Source organism: Mchenga conophoros, linkage group LG3, assembly GCF_057382185.1.
Source record: "Mchenga conophoros isolate Kocher_MC1m ecotype Shallow Benthic linkage group LG3, M_conophoros_male_GT1.1, whole genome shotgun sequence".
NCBI lineage: Eukaryota > Metazoa > Chordata > Actinopteri > Cichliformes > Cichlidae > Mchenga > Mchenga conophoros.
In genome coordinates this window covers 32,281,169-32,289,611 of record NC_140528.1, presented here as the reverse complement: position 1 = coordinate 32,289,611, position 8,443 = coordinate 32,281,169, and the positions used below count along the sequence as shown (strand labels likewise).

Sequence of the window (8,443 nt, the reverse complement as noted above, 5' to 3'; positions counted from 1 at the left end):
TACAGAGGTTCAAACAGGAGGAGAGAGAGCACGGGGAGAACGCAGACATAACGGGCTGGGGAAAACATAGAATAAAACACAAAGAGAGACGAGGGCTCATAAATACACAGAGGGGCACACAGGGGGTAAGAGTCACGAAGGGAAAACACTTAGGGAACAACACAACAGGACAACTCAGGAAACATGGCCTAAATAAGGAACGAAATACAAAAATACAAGGAACTAAGAATACTGGGCCCACATGGCCCAGGACCATGACATCACCCCCCCCCCCCCTTAAGGGCTGGCACCAGACAGCCCAAACACAGAAAAACCAAAACCAAACAGAAAACGACCCAGGGCGGGCGGCGGGGGCCCAGGACGGAGGGCCCGGAACAGAAAACAAAAGAGCACAGCAAACAACCCAACAGCCCAAGAAAAACAACCCAAAAACACAGTGCAGTTCAGGGGACCGACCATGCGGACGGCAACGGTGGAGACGTGGAAACAGTTCAGGGGGCCGGCCGTGCGGAAGGCAACGGCGGCGACGAAGGAGACGACGGAACAGTTCAGGAGGCCGGCCGCGCGGAAGGCAGCGGCGGCGGCGAAGGAGACGACGACGGAGCAGTTCAGGAGGCCGGCCGCGCGGAAGGCAGCGGCGGCGGCGAAGGAGACGACGATGGAGCAGTTCAGGGGGCCGACCGCGCGGAAGGCAGCGGCGGCGGCTCTCCAGTGTTAGGCGTGCTGGCACAGGACCAGTCGAGGCAGGACCAGACGAGGCAGGACCAGACGAGGCAGGACCAGACGGTGGCGATGCGGGGGCCGGACCAGGTGTCGCTGCAGAGGCTGAGGCTGGACCAGGCGACGGCGAAGCAGGAGCTGAGGCTGAGGCCGGACTGGGCGAAGCAGAGGCAGAAGCTGGACCAGGCGTGGCAGAGGCTGAAGCTGGACCAGGAGGAGCAGAAGCCAAAGTCGAAGCTGGACCAGATGAGGACGAAGACTCTGAGGCTGGGCCAGACGAGGACGAAGACTCTGAGGCTGGGCCAGGCGAGGCACAGGCTGGAGCTGCAGCAGGCGAAGCACAGGCTGGAGCTGGACCAGGCGGAGCAGAAGCAGAAGGTGGCTGGATGGGCTCCTCGGGCCCTCCAGCTGATGTGGCATGGTGCTGGACGGGCGGCTCGGGCCCCCCAGCAGACGTGGCATGAGGCTGGTGCGGTTCTCCTGAACCCCCAGCTGACGAGGAAGGTTGCTGAACGGGCTCCATATGCATATGCATATGTTGCTTTTGGCAGTGTTTCAGACTCTTGCACATTTTCTCCACTTAAGCCGTCAGTTTTCTTTCCCAAATTTGCTAACCCAAATTTTAAGTTCCCACCTTATTAAAAGCATTCCTGGTCCTCAGCCATAAGTTAGGGCCCACTTCTCAGGTTTATGGAGACATGGTGCTGTGAACAATTCAACCAGAAACTTGCCTTATCATATCCAATCATCTTGACCTATAATTTTCTTCCGACCGCTGCACGTGGAGAATTGATCCAGGTCTGTTTTGCCCCTGAAGAAACACAACTGAGACATTTTATTATTATCATGAGTACATAAACTACCAGGTTCCCTCTCTCTGGTCAGAAATACCAGCTTATGTCATGTGTATAAGTGTAAGCAGGTCTTCATTGCTTTTCCTATATGTTTTTGTTAATGATCAGTGAGTGTAAGCTGCTTTCTTCATTGCCTAGGTTTAATTCATGCATCGTTTCACTGAATTCTTAATTCAAAACTATCTCACTTCTAATTTTTTCCAGAAATAGTTTCACATATAACACTGTGTGTATGTGTGTTTTCCATTCATTCAGGTAATTGTCAGTTATTTTCTTTCTTTATTTTATCTTCTTTTGTTTACCTCTTTAGTTTTCTGGTGGACATCTCTAAACACCATCATGAGTTCAGGCTTTCGTTTCAATCCAATTATACCCTGTATTTTCGCAGTCAAACTCGTCCGGCTTCACCTCTCACTGGTCCCTGTCCTCTTCTCTCAGTGTCCATTTGTTGTCCTGAATTCTCCAGCAAACCCAGTCCGTTTCCTCTCTGTTTCTCTTCAGTATTTTCCGTTTGGATTAAGTCCCAGCCTGAGTTTTTCTTTGAAGGAAGCCTCTAATGTCCATTCTTATATTTCAGTACATAACTGAAACCGATTTAGTCGAGGAGGGTACTTGCACTTTCATCGTCCATGTTTCATCACGTGGTTTCTTCTTTTCTGTTGATGCTTTCAGTCGTCTCTTCAAGATTACTCCAAGCATGGCAAATCTGACAATCAGTGTCCAGTGCTTTCCCAGCATTCAACTGTCCAGCCTGTAATTCACAGTGCATGCTCCCATCTTCCATGCTGCTGGTCCCGTCAGTTTGGTTTCAGGGTTAACGGTTCAATTGCACTGTCTTTTGGCTGCTTGTAAATTCTCACGTCCACGATGTTCTATTGGTCTTCATCAGAAGATTGACTGTCCTTTGAGCTTCTTCTCCGGATGGGGACAAGTGGGAGGTCAAGCTGTAAAACTTTAAACCAAAGTTTGGCGCCGTACTCAAAATTCCAGGTTGAGAGATGTCCTCCTCTATTTATCTGTAACCTGTATTGACACACTAAAACATAGCATTAATATCATTTTCCTTTCCCTTTCTTAAAACCTCCATTCGCTTCATGCCCATTCAACCTTAAAGAAACAGAGAAAAAACAGTTTTGCACTTTTTCCCTTAATATTAAATGGACACATACGCTGCCCCCCTCTCTCTCCTTCTCTCCTCATACACACTCAATGCGGGGTTACAGGCCCCCCTCCTTGCAGCTGCTTGAGACAGAGAGAGAGAGAGACACACTTTTCCTTTTTTTTCTATCTGCCTAGAGCTTAACTCACACACACACACAGCCCCCACCTTTTCTTTCTCAACACAGAGAGCAGTTTCTCTACTCTTCTCTTTTTTTAAAAAAAATATAAAACCACACACACTCTTTACTCAATCGTCACACACTCATTGCATTAAATCATTTTCACAAGCACACGCAGTTATAATCAATGTAAGCACTTTACACAGCCGATTCACACTTTATGTATATACACAGGCCTGTAGCAATCCTCACAAACAAACAGCACCAGATGCCAAAACTAGTTATTCAACGGTTCCTTATGACTTCAACAGAACCCTTTTTGAACCGGTACACCTAGATTTTTGACTAATTTAAAAGCTCTATAGCCCTGCTAGTCAATGCACACCCGCTTCGGGAACGCCCTCGCCGAGAGCGGTCAGATTTCTAAGCCCTACTTAATTTAGCAGCTGCTGAGAGAGGAGCTCCACATCTGGCGCTAGTGTCAAACCCACGCCTTTTGCTTTACTTAAAGCTCACAAGCCAGCCACGTTGAATAGTCACGGTCGGGTCTCACCCTCAGAACTCAGCAGGAGGCCCCCTGAGTGAACATTCAATTTAGTTTTACTTCCAATTTAGTACCTTTGGATAAAAAAATTCAACAGGTGGTACTGACCTTTTTATGCCGCGGTTTTTGTCAGTCAGTTGTGGCTCTCCTGGCTGGGTTCCCCCCTCCTGGGGCTCAGCTCACTGCGCGTCCTTCCTTCCCTCCAAACCGGGTTTCGGGCACCAAAATGTAATGGTTCTTTTTATTTGGAAGGAAAAATAAGCACAGACCAGAGTCCCCAGAAGTGTCCAAAAAGTGATTTATTAAACACACACAGTTTATACAGGTGTGGGAAGCCGGTCTTCGATCTTCTCTGCTCGATACAGAAAGCTTTATAGCCTAATATGACGTCAGCAGAATTCAGCAGAATTCCCCTATCTCCCCTATCTCCAGAACAACCACATTTTCCAGATGTTTCCACTCCTGCTTTCTGGGAACCTAACCAATTGTGTATACAGAGTGTGAAGTTTTGTGAGTGTAGGTCCAAGCCAACAAAAGTTCACCATGTCCTCATATGACTTTCTACTGCGGCCTGACTGGACCCACAGCGAAACTGGTGGTTTTTGCATAATAGAATATTACAGAGGAATGTGTCTTATTCTGCGTGCTCTAGAATACAAGATTAAGCTCTACTAAATGATAACTGATGCCTGATAATTGTTGATGATAAACTGATACTAAGTGATGCAGACTAATGAAATAATGATGAAATAATGACAGTGCCTCATAAATGATACCACCGTGAGATTTAAAATAAGATGTTTTTCTCAACAATTTCTAGTCTGACCTAACTGACTCTTTTACTGCTATATCAATAACTGCGCTGTGCCCTGGAGCGGCTGAATTTTTTTGAAATCGCAATGGCACACTACCCAGAGGACTCTGACTCAGACATGGAACTTACCTCGTTACCTATGTGCCAGATAGTTGAAAATGTGACTCCTAGCCTTAGCCAACAAGTGGTGGAGTTAAGAACTGAGGTGAATAAGCTTAGTGATTGTTTACGTGACTCACTGAACATACAGCAGAGTTTACTAAGGCAGTGGGACCAACTCACAACGGGGAACTCTCCCCCTCCTGCAGTCCCACAGTCTCCTGTTTTCCCAATGGCCACATCGACACCTCATGTTCCTGCGAGGGACAAAACTGAACCCACCAACAGTACCAATCCGTTCCTGCCCAGCAACCCATTTCAACCTACAAATCCTTTCCTCCCATCTCACTCACTTGAACTCAGCAGCACTTCCAGAGTGATTGGGGCAGCTTTACATCACGCAAAGCTGGAGCCTCCTGTGTATGCTGGGGACGGAAAAGTGCAACCTGAGGACTGGTTAAGTGCAGTTGGCACATACAAAGCCTCATTGAACCTAACCGATGGGCAATTGCTAAACGAATTGCCACACTTTCTTGCAAAAGAGCCCGGGAAATGGTTCAAGGCACTGAGCTCCCACATCACATCATGGGCTCAATTCTGTCAACTGTTTAAGACAGTTTTTCTGCCCTCCGACAACCAAGAACGCATCCTGAGAGGAATTTTGGATCGTGTTCAGGCTCAGGACGAGCCGCTCCCAACCTTTGTCGCCCACATGTTGAGTGAGTTTGACAAACTGAAGAGCCCCCCACCTGAAAAAGACAGAATTGACCTAATTAGTAAACATGCTCTCGAAAAATACAGAGTTGCCCTGTATGGCGCTAATGTCACTTCTGTAATGGACCTGCTGCTACGCGCTCAGTGCTTGGACCACAAAGACCACAGCCTGCTTTATGTAGCAAAGACAACTATAAGCCTGAACCTTACTGCTTCAAATGCTCTCAGCCAGGGTTCACTACACGCACCTGCCCAAACTGTAACACCCAACCTCATTTGCCACAACAAGCCTCGAACACCGCTAGGCATGGCCCAGTCCAGCCATTGCCGGCACCTGGCCCCTCTGACCCTGGCCATGAAAAGGTGGAATAAGCAGCACCACATCCCAGCCACAATACAGGCAGTCGGGAAACTACAGGGGGGGAGGACATTTCACAGAGGCCAACCTTCTCCCAGTTACTAATGGAGCCTCACACGCCCGATTCACTACAGGGTGGACACAGTCTTGGACACTTGGAAGACAAGTTTTCACAAGTCCACTGGAATACCCCACTAAGAACGAAAGTGAACTTCAATGCTTCATCTGTGGATGCTACCCTCGACACGGGTGCTTCCCTCTCGGCTGTACGAACAGATCTCATTCAAGTAAATGACTCTTACCCTAAACACAAGTGAGTGGAATGGTCCTGCAGTTAACCTCGCCAATAATGCTCCCTGTATCCCTGCTGGTGTTATTTGGCTCAATATTGGATTCATGAACAAGAACTTTTACCAGCGTTTTGCAATAATACCAGATTTGTCCTCTCCTTTCATTCTGGGAATGGATTTTATGGCAAGAGCTTCTGTTTCTATTCACATTCCCACTAGAACAGTCTACATTGAGGACATCCCCTGCCCACTCGCAGACGATGAAGAGGACCTTCAAAATGATTACTCACATTCACCTGGAACACTGATGTCTTTGGACTTGGCTCGCTCAGACTTAGCAGCCAAACTGTCTGAAGCAAGTCTCTCAGAGAACAACAAGGATGCTTTACTCAATCTGCTCAGCCAGTTTAGCTCCTTGTTTGATGGTCAACTTGGTCGAACGGCTCTCACTGAGCACGCCATAGAGACTGGCAATGCAACACCTGTCAATCTCCCACCCTATCGCACATCACCTGCTAAGAAACGTGTGACTGAAGAACAAGTGCAACAAATGTTGAAGGACAACATCCACAAGCCCTTGGGCAGCTCCTGTAGTCATTGTAAATAGAGCGGCCACGGAACCAAGGTTTTGTGTGGACTTTCGAGGGCTCAACCAAGTTACCCGAAAAGACTCTTATCCCCTGCCTCGTGTAGATGAGTCTTTGGACTTTCTGGCAAGAGGAAAGTTTGTCTCGACATTGGACTTAGCGCGAGGCTATTGGCAGGTTGCTGTAGCAGAGGACTCAAAGCCTAAAACTGCCATCATCTCTCACTGCGGTCTCTTCCAGTTTCGGGTGCTGCCCTTTGGGCATGGGTTAGGGTTGGGTGAGTTTGAAAAACTGAAGAGCCCCCCACCTGAAAAAGACAGAATTTACCTAATTAGTAAACATGCTCTCGAAAAATACAGAGTTGCCCTGTATGGCGCTAATGTCACTTCTGTAATGGACCTGCTGCTACGCGGCTCAGGACGAGTTGAAAAGTTGCAAAGTTGAAAAGTTGAAAAAGTTGAAAAAGTTGAAAAGTTGAAAAGTTGAAAAGTTGCAGGAAAAGTTGCAGGTCCAATGCACCTGCAACTTTTCAGAGACTCATGAACTCTGTGCTTGCTGGCCTCAGTTACAAAACGTGCGCAGTCTACCTGGATGACATTGTTATCGCCTCACGTACCTTTGAACAGCACTTAGTGGATCTTGAGGAGGTGCTGGGCAGACTCCAGGCTGCTGGCTTGTCATTGAAGCTCAAAAAGTGCCAATTCTGCCTCGATGAATTCACCTTTCTCGGGTACCGCATCACATCATCAGGTGTTAAGCCCGATCCAGACAAAGTAAAGGCGGTTAAGGAGTTTGATACCCCAACCTCAGTGAAACACGTCCGTCAGTTCCTTGGCTTGACTGGCTATTATTGACGCTTCATTCAGAATTATGCCCGCCATGCCGAACAGGATCATGTCACATCAGCCCCGATCCTGTCATTTCCTAACTTCAACCGTCCCTTTTCCATTCACGCCGATGCATGTGACATTGGTCTTGGGGCAGTGTTGATGCAAAAGGATGACAAGGGCCGTGAGTACGTTGTGGCTTTTGCTAGTCGCTCCCTTCACAAAGCTGAACTCCCCTACTGCACTTCAGAGAAGGAGTGCCTCGCTGTGATATGGGCTCTGGAACACTTCCGCCCATATGTTGAAGGTGTCTGACCACAACAGTCTCAGGTGGCTCATGTCTCGTCAAAACCCAATGGGCCGATTCGCCCGCTGGTCACTTCGTTTGCAGGACTTTGATTTCACAATAGTGCACAAACCTGGTGCACAGAACAAAGTTCCCGACGCACTGTCACGCAACCCTTTGCCTCTGACCTGTGACAGGCCGACTGATCTTTTACCAGATCATGCTGTTATGGGCAGCCTGGACATTCGTACTCTGCCCCCCATCATTCTGGCTGACCGTTCACAATTGAGACAGCTGCAGTTAGACGATCATGTCATAGGTCCACTCCTCAGAGACATTGAAGCAGACTCTCTGAACAGCTCGGACAATGCCACCTTGTTACAGCATGTTGTGTATGACTCTCTTTTGTATCACAGAGAACCCAAGTCCACATGTGCTTTGCACCCTTTGAAAGAGCTGAAACTGTTTGCCCCTACTTCCATGAGAGGCACCTTGCTGGACTATTACCACGACCACCCCACAGCAGGTCACTTGGGTGTTTCTAAGACATTGGCTAGACTGCGCTTTAGGTTTTTCTGGCCCAAAATGGCAGCTGATGTGAAACGCTATGTGATTTCATGCTCAGTGTGCCAACTCACCAAGCCAAGTCAGAAAAAAGCAGCCGGTCTTATGGTTCCCATTGTCCCCCAGAAACCCTGGGAGTATGTGGGTGTGGATTTTGTTGGGCCACTTCCCCGCACCCCCACTGGTAATGCTTATTTGATCGTGTTTGTTGACTATTTGACTAAATGGGTTGAAGCCAGTGCTGTCAAAGAAGCTACATCTCAGGTAGCAGCTGGTAAATTTGTCACTGACATTTTTGCTAGGCATGGTACACCCACCTACCTGATTTCTGACAGAGGGTCTCCTTTTGTGAGTGAGCTTTTTAAACATGTTGTTTCTGCCTTAGGCTCGGTGCACAGACTCACTACGGCATATCACCCTCAGACAAATGCTACTGAACGCGTCAACCGGACTCTGAAAACTGCAATCCGCACTTATGTAGGTGATAAGCACACATCATGGGACAA

At 48.1% G+C, this 8,443-nt stretch overlaps 1 long non-coding RNA gene and 1 pseudogene across 1 annotated transcript; one reads left to right on the top strand and one right to left on the bottom strand.

The window, feature by feature from the left end:
- Window positions 1-1,460: 1,460 nt before the first annotated feature.
- On the bottom strand, window positions 1,461-3,751 carry LOC146578188 (uncharacterized). Its single transcript, XR_014891468.1, has 2 exons — window positions 3,507-3,751; window positions 1,461-2,610 (listed from the first exon to the last, which is right to left on the bottom strand). It is a non-coding gene; the product is annotated as an uncharacterized LOC146578188 (long non-coding RNA).
- Window positions 3,752-4,297: 546 nt separating this feature from the next.
- On the top strand, window positions 4,298-5,397 carry LOC146578187 (uncharacterized; annotated as a pseudogene).
- The last annotated feature ends 3,046 nt before the right edge of the window (window positions 5,398-8,443 follow it).